The following is a 16170-nucleotide window of genomic DNA, read 5'->3' on the forward strand; positions in this document are numbered from 1 at the left end:
ACAAGAAATGTGGTTGTCAGAAACACAATGCCCCCTAATGCGCCACTTTGATTATTTTTTTTACCTTTGACCTTTAAGGATGACCTTGATCTTTCACCACTCAAAATGTGCAGCTCCATGAGATACACATGCATGCCAAATATCAAGTTGCTACGTTCAATATTGCAAAAGTTATGAAGAAGGTTAAAGTTTTGGTTAAAGTTTTTGAATTATTTTTTTTTACCTTTGACCTTGAAGGATGACCTTGACTTTGACCTTTCACCACTCAAAATGTGCAGCTCCATGAGATACACATGCATGCCAAAAATCAAGTTGCTATGTTCAATATTGCAAAAGTTATGATGAAGGTTAAAGTTTTGGTTAAAGTTTTGGGACACACACACACACATGGACACATACAATGACAGACAGGCCAAAAACAATATATCCCCGAACTTTCGATCCTGGGGCATAAAAATAATCCTGGTTGTGTTTTTCAAGCAATCTAGCTAAAACAAACAGGTTTAATAAAATAGAAAGATTAACTAAAATGAACATACCAGTTATATAGGGCTATAACTATCATATTGAGTATGTCAACACAAAATCGTGTCATTAGTTGCTAAAAGATACAGAAAGCATTATATGGGAAAGTGCATGTGTTGACCTCCTTTTTTTGTTACTTTATTTGTACATAAAATGCTTGTCAAGCATACACAAGTTAGTGATTTAAAGTCATACCATTGGTGAGCTTATCAGCTTAATTTTACTCTCTTTTCCAGTCTCTGGTTGCTTGATGTGGCGACTGCAGAAGTGGCTCAGCAAAGCGTCAATAATTCTGTCAAAATGCTTGATACAGTGGTCTGCTCTTGTTTATAGGTTGGGATCATGTTGGTAAACAAGTATGCAAAATATGAAAGCAATATGTCAATGGACATTGAAAATATTTGAAGTAGTACGCAAACTTTAACATTTGCACGCTCACGGAAACGCCAACGCCGGGGTGAGTAGGATAGCTCCACTATATATATTTCATATATAATAGTCCAGCTAAAATACAGTCAACAATTAAAGAGTTGTTGTCACTGGGAATGTGATCTTGCATATATACACTTCATGTTGACAACATATTATTTTCAATTAAATTGTTAAACAAGATCTGTCTCCGTAGGATGACGTATGCCCCCAATAAATGCTTTGATAGAAACTATGAGCATTTTTCGAAAACTAAATGCATTTTTTGAACCCTAAACACAGACCCTAAGGTCAAGGTCATGGGGTAAAAATTTGTGTGCGTATGGAAAGGCCTTGTCCATGTACACATGCATATCAAATATGAATGTTACATCTGAAGCGACAAAAGAAGTTATGAGCATTTTTCGAAACCTAAACACAAAGTGTGACGGACGGACAGACAGACATCAGATAAACAGACGGAAGGACAGTGCGATCACTATATGCCCTCCTTCGGCGGCATAAAAAACGTTAATTTAGAAATGCAAAATAAGTCCCAAACTAGAGAGCGGACACCATACTTAATCCTTGAAATGCACTAAGTGACCCTGTGACCTAGTTTTTGATCCGGCATGACCCATATTCGAACATGATCTAGATGTTGTCTTGATACAACTTCTGACCAAGTTTGGTAAAGATCAGATGAAAACTACTTCAATTAGAGAGCAGACACCATGCTTAAACCTTAAAATGCACTAAGTGACCCCATGGTCTAGTTTTTGACCCGGCATGGCCCATATTCGAGCTTGACCTAGATATTGCCTAGATACAACTTCTGACCAAGTTTGGTAAAGATCAGATGAAAACTATTTGAATTAGAGAGCGGACAAGAAAAGTGTGACAGACAGACAGACAGTGCGAAAACTATATACCCACTTTTCTTCGAAAGGGGGCATAACAAATGTGGAGTAAAATATATACAAATGTGTTCTTTTTCTTTGCAGACTGACTTACCTATCAAAATAGTTACATAAACAAATATGTATAATTATATTGTTAATATTATGCGCATAAATAAAACATTTGCTATTTCATGTAAAATTAATTGTAGACAGCAAATAATGAAACAAGAAACCGTTTGAGACGGGTGATGCTCCACAAAGGTTTTTTTGTCACAATATTGCACTATATATTCAGATAAAAGGAAACGTCTTGAGGGGCATAACTTTGGACAAAATAATACAATGGATGGTTTAGTAACTTAAAAATTTCAAAGGGCCATAACTCTGTAAATAAATCATCTAACCAGAACCCACTAATAACATGCCCATCTCCTCAAGGTAGTTAAGCTTCCCATAAAGCTTCATTGTATTCCAGTCAGTAGTTGGGGAGAAATAGCCCGGACAAGAATTGCACTATATGTACAGTTTATAGAAAATTTCAAAGGGCCATAACTCTGTGAAAAATCATCCGACCATAACCGGCTTATAATATGCACATCTCCTGTTGGTAGTGAAGCTTCCCATAAAATTTCATTGAATTCATGTAATAAGTTGCTGAGAAATAGCTCGGACAAGAATTGCACTATATGTACAATGGAAAATTTCAAATGGCCATAACTCTGTGGAAAATCATCCGACGAGAACCAGCTGATAATATGCACATCTCCTGTTGGTAGTGAAGCTTCCCATAAAGTTTCATTGAATTCCCGTAATAAGTTGCTGAGAAATTGCTCGGACAAGAATTGCTCTATATATACAATGGAAAATTTCAAAGGGCCATAACTCTGTGAAAAATCATTCGACCAGAACCCGCTGATAATATGCACATCTCCTCTTGGTAGTGATGCTTCCCATAAAGTTTCATTGAATTCCAGACATTAGTTGCTGAGAAATAGCCCGGACAAGAATTATACTATATGTACAGTAAATGGAAAATTTCAAAGGGCCATAACTCTGTGAAAAATCATCCGACCAGAACCCGCTGATAATATGCACATCTCCTCTTGGTAATAAATCTTCCCATAAAGTTTCATTGAATTCCAGTCATTAATTGCTGAGAAATAGCCCTGACAAGAATTGCACTATATGTACAGTTAATAGAAAATTTAAAAGGGCCATAACTCTGTGACAAATCATCGGACACGAACCCGCTGATAATATGCACATTTCCTCTTAATAGTGAAGCTTCCCATTAAGTTTCATTGAATTCCGGCCTTTAGTTGCTGAGAAATAGCCCGGACAAAAATTTTTCACGGACGGACAGACGGACTGACGAAGCGGCGACTATATGCTCCCCCCCAAATTTTTTGGGGGAGCATAAAATGTCAAATTAACATGGATAATAGAAAATATTGTGAAATGCTTTATTTATAAATTAGAAACTAGATAACACTTCTAAAATGATTGCAAGTTTCCATGACTCATTGAGGAATAAACCATTTAAAAGTTAGTTTTGCAAATTTATATAGTTATGGGAAACAACTACATTAAATTTAAATATCAAAGCTTTTTTTCGGCGTCAGCTGTATACGCCAGCTTTTCACCTTAGCCTGACCTTTGTTAGCGTCCAGTAGAATTCAAATAAAACTTCCCGCGGCCAAGTACAGATGAATACACTTCATTGACTGCATTGGCTGATTTGATAATACCACTAGAACATTGGAAACATGTCCGCGTCTTTGTAACACTGTTTTACTGCGTGTTCAGCATGAAACAGTTTTATCTCTAATAAAAAGGCTTTATAGATAGAACAGTTTTACACTCAATCTCGACATCAATACAGTTTGTGCGTACATCTTTTATTTTCAGAGGATTTTCAGCGCGAGAACGTTGTGTACTTAAAGGCCATGTTCTCATATTTAGTACTGACTTCCATATTCCTGTCAACATGTTATATGTAAAAGTATAAAGAGCAGTGGAAGCGATGCCTCACTTTAATGTGTTGCATTTCAACCCGCGAGGTATAAGGGGTCAGTTCGCGGTTAGTGTGTTTGAATGTAAGAGTTTATATACAGGTCAGACCTTCTGTGCTGTTCGGAGTTCGCGGTCAGTTATATAATAGTTATATAATAAAGACGCTATAGCGTGAACTAGGTGAACCGGAATTTTCTTTACCACCAGAAAGATGTGAAATGAAGATATCCAGCAATATTATTTTATGGCATGTCAATAATAGATTCTTAATGTGTTTTCAACAATACCATGATAAATATTATTTTTAATTAATTAACAAGAATTATTCCATCATATTTACTAATGTATTATTGCAGCATATTGACTAATGTATTAAGTATGAGCGCGATGATTCTCGATACTGTTAATAATCGAATCAAATACACGTAGCAATTCCCGATAAACCACTCAAACAGGTTTGTTCGAAGAACGCGCGTATACATATTTAAAATATGTACGGAGACTTCGCGTGTGGCCGGTTGACTTTGGTTTTCTTTTTTGTATCTATAGGTTTATGACCAGCAATATGTAATAATGTAAAATAAGCCGCGAAAACTCCGCGTAACATCCCGTACTGCGTTTGATGCAGCTAAAAACTGCACAGAAAAAGATATTAGCTAAACTTGATCTCATTCATTTAAATCTTTTCCTTCCATAAACTTCAACCACAATCAACGCCGTATATCTTTTTTAAAGATATTTCTTGTTTATAATTGTATATGTACCGTTAAAACACCGCTTCATTCGTAAGAATGTCATTTGAGCCTAGATGAAGATACAGCTGTTGAACATCCATCTTCCGCAAGTCTCTCAACAATGCATGGCGAAAACGATCACAAGAAAATTTGGCACCTTTGAAAACAGAGTTGGCGAATGTCTGTGTAAATAAATCACAAATATACATGAATGAATACACAAGGAAAATGCATGCTTTGCCTCAAGATTAAAATGAAAAGTTTGCAATTACAATTCCCTACAATCTGTAAAATATTCCACACGCTTAAATAAAATATATAACCATGCAAATTAGTTAGAAAACGCAATGATGCCAATCATTGCACATCAGCATAATAAGTTTAACTTTATATTGATGACAAATACTGTAATCATACGAAGCTTAGGACTTGACATTTGAACTGTTTAAGTATAAAGAAATGAAATAATTACATCATTTATAGAAACTATGAGTATCACGTTTAAAAAGGTGGCATTTCGTGTTTTCTCAAAAATGTTTACAAAAACAGTAAACATTTAAACGACTGTTGATATCAACATAATCCATTTTAGTTCATTACGTTACAATGTTGCAAAACTTATTAAAAGCTGTTAAAAAAAGACTGGTATACATTTGTATCATGTGTGCCAGATGGCCCTTATTCACAACAGCGTAAACATAACAAAACACCAAGTCCATGTACAACCTAGACGTCTTGAATATTTGACACACGTCGGCACAAAGTGCTCGGGAAAATTTTCCAGCTATTTGTTGCATGATCATTCCCCGAATTGTCTTGAACATTTGACGCGGGTCAGCACAACGTGCATGAGGAAATTTTTTCCGACATTTATTCATCCGCATTCATTTTTAATTTAATAAACAGATACTCGTTTTTATGTACATCTTGTTAGGTAGAAAACAATAAAAAATTTACACAGGTGTAGTCTTATTGAAGAAATGTGGGATCAATATTTATTTGTCTTTGTTATAAAATACTACGGCATGTAAGTAGAAAATGTGTACCCAATGACTCAACAACGGCAAGAACAGTTGGTTTTAATATGATGTCATTGCCCAAATGGGTTATGATCTGAATATAACTTCTGGAAATAATCATTACTTTCAGTTTGGAAATGCGATGTCAATGACGCTTTATAACTGACATATAGATACCGTTTAAACGGTAACCTTTTGTTTATTTCATTAATCATTTCGTTTTAACGTTTAGAAAAATGTGTACATGTGATACCATTAATAGAAACAAACCTGAAACTGTAATTACTGTTCTATACCATTGTCATTACATATTCTCATCAGAGATTGGCAGGCATTTGACAGCTATATCGTCAGGAAGAATATCCTTAATCCGATGAGCATTGGAGTCCCCAGCAATACGGTTCACTTCTCTCCTGTCTTGGGCACCTGAAAAAATAAAAGGAAAACGCTTCCTGACACAACACTGCATCCTGTTCAAAAGAGCCTGCGTAATAAATCTACTAATTATAAAAAGACAAGTCTTAACAACCCAAATACTACCTTAACAATACTATTGCAACAAGACTAATAAGGACGACTAAACTTGTCTTATGTGTATCTTACTACACAAAAAGAATATAAACAAAACAGATCAATCACGCTTTAATAAAAATAAAGGTCACACAAGTTAAAAAGCACTAGTTTTCAATAATCAATAAGTGTCAAAATTGCAATACACTGGTCAGTGTTCAGTGCAAATATCACTATGAACATGTCAAAAGTGTCAATTATTGCACTAGTGTGTAACACACTGAATGTGTCCAAATGCGCAAAGCACCTGTTTTTTAATAATTAGTATTAAAGTGTCACTCAAAATTGCAATCCACTGGTAAGTGTTCAATCAATGCAAATATCACACAGTCACTATAAACACATCAAAAGCGTCAATTATTGCACTAGTGTAAAACACACTGTAAGTGTCCAAATGCGCGAAGCACGTGTTTTTAATAGATCACAAAATGGGTAATAAAAAGCACAGTTGAACTTAAGGTGAAAAGTAAACACAAATCCTTCGTTCACCTGCACCGAGTTACTAGGACTAGGTCGCGAAAATGAATGCCACTTTGAATTATACACTTTACAACGTCGAAATACACCAAATCACAATTAAAAGATAGCTATTGCAAGTTCAAAAACAAAACTGAAATATATAAGCGCCGAAATGACTTCTTGATCTCAAAACAATGTCACAAACGTATACAATACCGGATCTCAACCGTTTGAAACCTCGTGTGCAATCAAAAGGGGAGATTATTACAACGATGTTTTTCGGCGTCAGCTGTATACGCCAGCTTTTCACCTTAGCCTGACCTTTGTTAGCGTCCAATAGAATTCAAATAAAACTTCCCGCGGCCAAGTACAGATGAATACACTTCATTGACTGCATTGGCTGATTTGATAATACCACTAGAACATTGGAAGCATGTCCGCGTCTTTGTAACACTGTTTTACTGCGTGTTCAGCATGAAACAGTTTTATCTCTAATAAAAAGGCTTTATAGATAGAACAGTTTTACACTCAATCTCGACATCAATACAGTTTGTGCGTACATCTTTTATTTTCAGAGGATTTTCAGCGCGAGAACGTTGTGTACTTAAAGGCCATGTTCTCATATTTAGTACTGACTTCCATATTCCTGTCAACATGTTATATGTATAAGTATAAAGAGCAGTGGAAGCGATGTCTCACTTTAATGTGTTGCATTTCAACCCGCGAGGTATAAGGGGTCAGTTCGCGGTTAGTGTGTTTGAATGTCAGAGTTTATATACAGGTCAGACCTTCTGTGCTGTTCGGAGTTCGCGGTCAGTTATATAATAGTTATATAATAAAGACGCTATAGCGTGAACTAGGTGAACCGGAATTTTCTTTACCACCAGAAAGATGTGAAATGAAGATATCCAGCGATATTATTTTATGGCATGTCAATAATAGATTCTTAATGTGTTTTCAACAATACCATGATAAATATTATTTTTAATTAATTAACAAGAATTATTCCATCATATTTACTAATGTATTATTGCAGCATATTGACTAATGTATTAAGTATGAGCGCGATGATTCTCGATACTGTAAATAATCGAATCAAATACACGTAGCAATTCCCGATAAACCACTCAAACAGGTTTGTTCGAAGAACGCGCGTATACATATTTAAAATATGTACGGAGACTTCGCGTGTGGCCGGTTGACTTTGGTTTTCTTTTTTGTATCTATAGGTTTATGACCAGCAATATGTAATAATGTAAAATAAGCCGCGAAAACTCCGCGTAACATCCCGTACTGCGTTTGATGCAGCTAAAAACTGCACAGAAAAAGATATTAGCTATCCTTGATCTCATTCATTTAAATCTTTACCTTCCATAAACTCCAACCACAATGAACGCCGTATATCTTTTTTGAAGATATTTCTTGTTTCTTGTTTCTCCATTCGGTACCCCTCGCACGTTATTTGATTACGCTTTCTTCATATATGGTCATATTACACTCATTCATAACGTTTATTTATAGATGTTTGTGTTGTGACATATATGGTTATGATTACCATATAAGGTAAAGACGGCCAGGGACCAGAGTCGCTCTGAATAGCAGCATACAGCAATATCACGGTAAATATTGATCGCCGTCTACTGCTAATGCCTCCGAACAAGATCGGATCCGTTGTAAGGCAACATGTTTTCAAATTTTTGCGAGACACGGGATATCTGAACAAAATATAAATACGCTAATTACATCGCGCATGAAACGTACAGTTAAACACTCCGATAGCAAGCTTCCAACGCGAATGCCTTTTTAAAATAATTATAAATACGGCAATATATATACACAAGATATATCGTGTTCTTTACAACCTAAGTAATAACTCGTAGACCCTCGTGACTGTTGAAAACAATGGTCCCGAGTGGGACGCCGCGGTGATGTGGGAGACGCCGCAGGAAGGAAAATAGAATTACAATATCGCTTCATCCCAACATTATACAAACATTATATATCCGTAAGAATACCTCTTTGTTCTCATACTTATAGTAATTTAAAGTTTAATTCTCATATAAGTTGCCAAATAAACACAAATATGTACAGGAAAGACTATTTTTGAGATTCTAACGTATTCTAATTATCTCCCCTGTAATAGCAAGTTATAAGGAAGATCGCATTATACGAACATTCGCAATCTTAAACCCTTATTGCTACAAATTCTGCTCGTTTATGTAGTATGTTCTGTCAGAATTCAATTCAAAACTAGATGTATACCTGCACTTAATCTTTAAAAAAAGCGATACAATAGGGCATACTAATCAATCTAGCGTCTTCTGTATAAATTACCTCCCTTAGGCTTATCCGAAAAGCAAAAATATGCATATAAGCAAATCGCGTAATAAATAAAATAAAGCGCGTGCCGGTGCCAAAATAAAAATACGCTAATTTTATAACACCCTGTCTTCCGGACCCTGTCCGTGGACTATGGCTAATGAGAGGATCTCCTGGGCGGGCACGGATGACGGGTCACTTCAGTATGTCACTGTGGCCACTCGCCCGAGCCCGCCCAGAGTAGGCCTACGGCAGTATCACGGCCCGAACGTGGCACGGATATGTCAGCCGACCTATAGTTTCCCCCGTCGCAGGGCACAGCCAACGGATCACACCTGTGTGTCAGTGGGGCCCCCTGGTCTGTGCCCTGTGACGACACCGCGGACGGGCAAGGGCTGACAGGCTACACAAAGTAACCCAGTACAACAGCAACAACACCCTCTTAATACAATGACGGAAGTTTTTACGCTACCAAACATAACTGACACCCAAACCCACGAAATATATCGGTCACCTGCCTCGTTAACAACCGCAACTTAGCAACATAGACGCAAATTAACGCCCCCCCCCCCGTGAGAAACAGTTAGCAATTGAGATAACAGTATCCGGGTTCCGCGAGACCCCTCCCCGTGCTGGCTTTTTAACTCTCCTTTTTTCCGCTGCATACAGCACGCAGCAACCGACGACAACGTAACAGGGGAATGCACACAGACAACTCACTTCCACAAATTAGCGGAAGCCGCACTAAGTGCGCACGTAAGTAACTCATTACTTGAGATATCTTCAGTGCAACCCCTAGGTGTATATAGCATAACAGTATCATACTACCATGTTTTTGTCATTATTTACATATATATATATATATTATAAAACTATGTTGGTTGGAGCGTGCCGGACGGGATAGATTATCTATGACTCTGCCGACACGACCCATCCAAGATGACCAAAAAAAGAAAGGTAAATGTATTTATTATTTGCTCACCATCCTATATCCCAGAACTACACTAACCGTTGTATTTGAATACTCTTATGTACCTATATAGCCGGCGTCGCCCACAGAACGTCAATTACGACGCAGGAAGTAGCTGCGCTACGGCCAAACAAAATAGTACATAGGGCTGCTGCCGGTGTCACCATAGATAATATAACTATAACGTGCGTGCTCTCCTAATACCAAACTACTTAAACACAGCCCCTCTCTTCTATCATCGAGTAAATGACCTATCAAAACTAGTCTGGCCCCCACAACAACACAGAGCGGCAGACCAACACCTCAGCAAGAAGAAAGAAAAATCCTGATATTGTCTATGCCCACAATTAAACTAGTCATCTCGGTCGAATAAAGCAAAGTCAGGCCCCCTCTTCTATCATCAAATACTAGTAAATGATCTGGCCCTGACAACACCATACTACCAACTCTCATAAAAATATCAGTGAGAGCCCACGTCACCATAAATATGACACAAGGCAGCATAGCGATATTTGAAACATAACTAACACCATGTACTAACATGTCCTCCGCGAGGGACGTTAAAAGGGGGTGCAGTGTACCGGTGCTATACACCGGGCACTTAAAAGAACCAGGGACGCCTCTGGAATCGGGGCGTTGCCTGTATCCCGCTCGAACCCCCACTAACACTTCTCTTGGGGCGGAGAGCACAACAACCATACACAGTCAGACAAAAACGGATTTACTACAACATAATAATAACGTCTAACAAAGCTCAAAATACTCCTTATAACATAGTACATCACTTCACACCTAAATATAAAAACAAACTCTACGTAAAAATAAATATAATTCAGGCAAATCTGATGCATGGTCTGGATGGGGAGCAGGCGGGCGAAAAAAGACGATGGTGGCTCCGAGTTGAATGAGTGCTGCTCCTTGGTCGGCCTCTAGGACTGAGCTACACACAACCGCATATACATAATCACCATAAGACCTAGAACTCAACTACATAACACTCAGTTACTCAGCACCCCCAAACAAACTAGTACACCGAACACACCTATATAACTCCCACATACACACAACACTAACCTACCTAACACCCTAAGCAAACCAATACACCGAACACCCCTACATAACAAACAAATTCATACTACCCATGCACACAGCACTACACCTAATCATAAAATCATCACCAACAATACAGTACAGGGCACATTAAGGTCTCATTGGCCAGCGTGCACTGAACTCTACTAAAACTAAAAGTACTAACCTTTGGCAAAACACCCGGACACCCGGGGTAAATCTGACCTACTCTGACTTAAACAAGTTTTATCTCCTGAAAGGTCACAGGGGCAGGTCGAACCTCAAAGACCTCGTGAAGAGGCCGGTAGGACCTGTAAATAAACTCTCATTTAAAAAAACAAACAAAAAACGCGCATTGTGTAAACAATGAATCATGAGAATGATTCTTTTTCATTGACAATATATATATATACTTACTTTCATTTTGTTAAGATTAAGGTATTTGTTGAAATTGCATAGTTATAACTTCGTAGTCGTGGTGCTCTGTCGCGCAACCTGTCCTATACGTATAGTGCACGTTTACTTATTGACCTCAGATCCGTAGCTCCGTCAGAGCCTGTATCCGACTGAGCTAACGTCTCTGCACTTGCAACACGACGTACACGACTCTCGTGTTTTGCATGCACGGACCACGTGCTTTCTGGCTGTAAAAACTGAAGATGACTGTTACCAGGCCCCTTCTTTCAAGAGTTATCCGGCAGTCTGTTTTAGAGTAACATGGGAGTCATTATAGTTAATAGAAGTCTATAGTAAAAATTCACTGTTTATAAAATGTTAGCCACTGCATCGGTGTTATTAACGAAGTGTGAAATAAAAATAATATATAGAATTACAGGTCGTTGAGTTTGTTATAATCCAGTGTGGAAATTTAATGTAAGTCTGTCACATTGTTTGGTCCCGCGAACCGGAATTCGATATGAACGGGATAGTCAAGGAACTTAAGGAGCTGTAAACAAAAGTGATATTTTGGATTACAATATTCGAATATTCAAGATGGCCACTGCTGCGATGAAAGCTGTGCGGACAAGATATCGGAATATATTGAAGCGAGAGGAAGAAAATCTAAAGGTAATCATTTCTTCCTTTAATGCAAATTTTGATGATGTTGAAGAATGTATAAAAAATGAACAAGTGCATTCCTTTGATAACAAGTTATTGTTACAAACTATCTGAACACATGGATAAGATTTTTAAAGCGGTGGGTGAAACTGATGACTCCTCAGTGCAAGCAATAGTTTAGTCAGACTGTGAATTGATTCTGAAATGTGATCTGTCTATACTAGAGGATACAGACTGTACTGATTTTATAAAGAAGGTAAAGGAAATGCAAGAGTCGTTTGAAAACAAATAAAATGGAGAAAAGGGAAAAGAGAAAAAAAGAAATAGAAAGTGAACGTTTAATATCTCTTCAAGAAAACATGCACAAACTGATGTTTGCCCAAAATAAACCATCAAAAGGAGTTCTAAGAAGCAAAGTCAACGGAAGATACGTTAGCAAAAAATTATGTCAAGCTTCCTAAATTAGAATTAAATTCTTTCAATGGTGATAAAATGAAATCGACAACATTTTGAGATGCATTCGCGTTTACCGTACACTTGAACACAAAATTAACAGATGTTGAAAAATACAATTACTTGTTGAGTAAACTGACAGGAGAGGCCCCTCGTGCGGTGGCGGATCAAGCCATAACAGGTGGCAATTATCGTGTTGCTGTTGATATTCTCAGGGATCGCTTCGGTGTTGAACAGGATATCGTAGACATCCACTTTAAAGAGTTGATGATCATGTCTCCGGCTTCAAACAGAGTGGAAAGTGTGAAGGTACTGTTTGATTCAATAGAAAAACACCTCAGAAGTCTAGAGCTGCTAGGAGAAAATGTTGATCAACAAGTGTTTATTTCTGTGATTCGTTCAAAGCTGCCAGATGATGTGTTGTATCAATAAGAACTGATGAAAGGTCATAAGAATGTATGGTCGGTCAGAAAGCTCAGATAAATGCTTCGAGAGTATGTGTTACTTCGAGTAAGTATTCATTGATATTGTCGAAATTATCGTATGCATCGTAGTTATAACCCGATGCTAACTGAATAAACGTAGTTCCCGGCTGGTCTAGCAGTGATGTGTTCAATTCCGAACACGTCTGGTCAAAGGTTATGTTGTGTGTGTGTATTTGAGATTTATTTACAGGTCGTCCAGCGTCTTCTCGACTACAGATGTATCGACCTGCCCCTGTGACCCTTCAGGGGAGAAAATAAGGTCATATTATACATCATAGCACGATGGCCAATGAGACCTTAATGTGACAAGATGCTCTTTTTTTTTTTTTTATGGATTATGTAGTGGTTTGCCTTTTATCAAAATGGTTTTTGCAGTATTCCTATTATCTCTAGATTATCATTATTCTTATTGGCATTAATGTTAATTCCTTATATTTTGTGTGTTTTTTTTTGTGCTCTCCGCCCCAAGAGGTGTTAGTGGGGGTTCGAGCGGGATACAGAGGGCGCCCCGATTCCAGAGGCGCCCCTGGTTCTTTTAAGTGCCCGGTGTACAGCACCGATACACTGCACCCCCGTTTAACGTCCCTCGCGGAGGACTTGTTAGTACATAAACATAGATTAGTACAGATATTACTCTATTGCCCTGTGTCTTGGTGTAAATTCACATGGGCTCTCTCTGTTGTGCTGTTGGATATTGTCAGGTGTTTAATGGTGTTGCAAGGGTCAGAATAGGTTTGAAGTTTAATATAGTAGAAAAGGGGCTGCGTTTGTGTGGTTGGACCGAGATGACTGGTTGGTTGTTGGTGGTACAGGGAGGACAATATCTGGTTCTACATTTTCTTTCTTTGGGAGACAATTTTCACGCGCCTTTATTTGTTTTTGTGAGAGAGAGAGAGAAGAGAGAGAGAGAGAGAGAGAGAGAGAGAGAGAGATAGAGAGAGAGGAGAGAGAGAGAAGAGAGAGAGAAGAGAGAGAGAGAGAGAGAGAGTGAGAGAGAGAGAGAGAGAGAGAGAGAGAGAGAGAGAGAGAGAGAGAGAGAGAGAGAGAGCGCACGTTCTTCTTCCTGTTTATATTGCTAGTGGTACACAGATGGTAATTATATGTATTAGTGCATTTTGTTCAGGAGGGAATAGATCTGGGATGTTAATGCTGCCCATCCCTCTAATTCGATCTGATCCTCATAGTGACAAGGGTAATACGTGCAGGTTAACAATACAAGGTTTACAATTCAACGTCAAACGTAACAAGGCACAGGCATGCAAGGAAAAAACTTACACTACTCTACAAGAAAACATCACCTACGCTACAGTAGGGGAAACAACAACAACAAATACCGTCACCATTCTCTTTTTATTTTTATTTTTGTCATGTTGGGTATGTCATGTCAACGGGGCCAGAGTGCACGGATGTCATGTCAACGGAGCCAGAATGCACGGGCGAGAGATATCTCTTCAGGCGCGCCCTCTGGCCCAGCCGACACGCTCTACTCAACATGTTTAAGTCTTGTACATATGGGAAAAATGTTAACTAATCACATTTAATTACAACAGCATATCATCACAAACGCACAGAATACCGTCACAAGCACACATCATTCCATCACAAACACACATCATACTATGAAAAGCACACAGCGTACTATTATAAGCAAATATTATATGATTTTAACCCACAGCATTTCTATGAAACACACAGCATACCTTCATAAGCACACACGCACGCACGCACGCGCGCAAACTGTTATCAAACTTAATCGAATTGTCGTAAATTATTTTAATCCGTATGTTTTGAAGTAAATCATAACTCACTTTTCTGTACGACAAGATGTTAAGAAATCGTTCATCCTTTATCACAGGAATGTGTCGTACAGCTTAAGAAAAATGTGAAGTATATAAATTTAAAGTTTCTACGATTAAGGCAAATCGTGTACGGCAAAACATACCGTCTCAAAGCCCATGCAAAGGTTATTTAATAGTACATATGGTAAAGATGTGTTCACAAGTGAATTGCTTACTACAATCTAGGAATCGGAAGGTCCCTGGTTCGAATCCCGCTCAGACCACGTAATTTTCCTGAGCAAAAAAATAATCTCACGCTTATCGTCAAGCAGTGACGTTGAATTTGCATACGCGACACAGACACTGCATATTTTTTTAGATCCGTATAATAACTTTAATTAATCTAGTTTTGTTATAGATTTGTCAATAGACAAAATATATTGAAGGATGAAAATAATTCATTTCTCTTCTAAAACGATGTTATGTTAAATAATGTATGATTGGCCTTTTTTGTACATGTTTATAAACATCGGAAATGTGAAAATTAACAATCGTCGGACAATATTATTAGTAGTCTTAACAATACCATACCTTAATGATTGAAATAATTCAACACATTGGCTGATACATATTCATTCAAATAAAGAATCAACATGTTAGTTGTTAATATATAATCGAAACAGTTGATAATTTTAACATTTCAGTACAAATAAAAATCAACATTTTATAGCATGATTGTTAAGCTTTGTGATTATGAAGTAAATTACTACTACTAGCAATAGTAAAACACACTAGAGTAACTATCCGGTCATCTTATTTTGTTGTTGTTGTTGTAGTTTTTCAATTTAGCACTAGGGCCATGATGGCTCTTGAGCGCTTACCCGAGTTCTCGGACACCCATTGTTGAACAATTGACTTGATAGAAGGCACGAGCTTATTAAGGGAACAATTGGATAGAACTAAATGCAAAATAAAAGCGTCGATAGAGCATGGGTCCCTCCACATTCCATATTTGTCTCAAAACCTCGCTTATGTCAAACAAAAGTTGTTGAGGGCCAAATCTGATTCTTGACATCGTAGTGTGACATTGACTTTTGACACTAAGTCTCCTCCTGATAGTCATCTATTGAGAGTTGTCTTATAATTGAATGATGAATGAAAAGGGTTCAGTTTGAACAAGCTGTTATATAGAAAAATTTGACCATTTGACCTGTATGTGTGACCCTGACCTCTCAGGATGGGAGACAGGTTTTCCACATGAAACGCCGTGTACTCATGGTTGTCGTTAGTGGTACATTATCTTAAAATAGCATGATGAATGACAAAGGAACAGTCCGAAAAAGCTGTTATATGGCCAAGTTTGCTGTTTGAAGTGTGACCTTTACATTTTAGGTGGTAAACAAATGTA

At 37.7% G+C, this 16170-nt stretch overlaps 1 long non-coding RNA gene across 1 annotated transcript in view; it reads left to right on the forward strand.

Moving 5' to 3' along the window:
- The window catches only part of LOC127845826 (uncharacterized), a 100605-nt gene that overhangs the window by 35988 nt on the left and 48447 nt on the right, over positions 1–16170 (forward strand). The gene's annotated exons all lie outside the window — the stretch shown is intronic.

This window comes from Dreissena polymorpha, chromosome 9, assembly GCF_020536995.1.
Source record: "Dreissena polymorpha isolate Duluth1 chromosome 9, UMN_Dpol_1.0, whole genome shotgun sequence".
NCBI lineage: Eukaryota > Metazoa > Mollusca > Bivalvia > Myida > Dreissenidae > Dreissena > Dreissena polymorpha.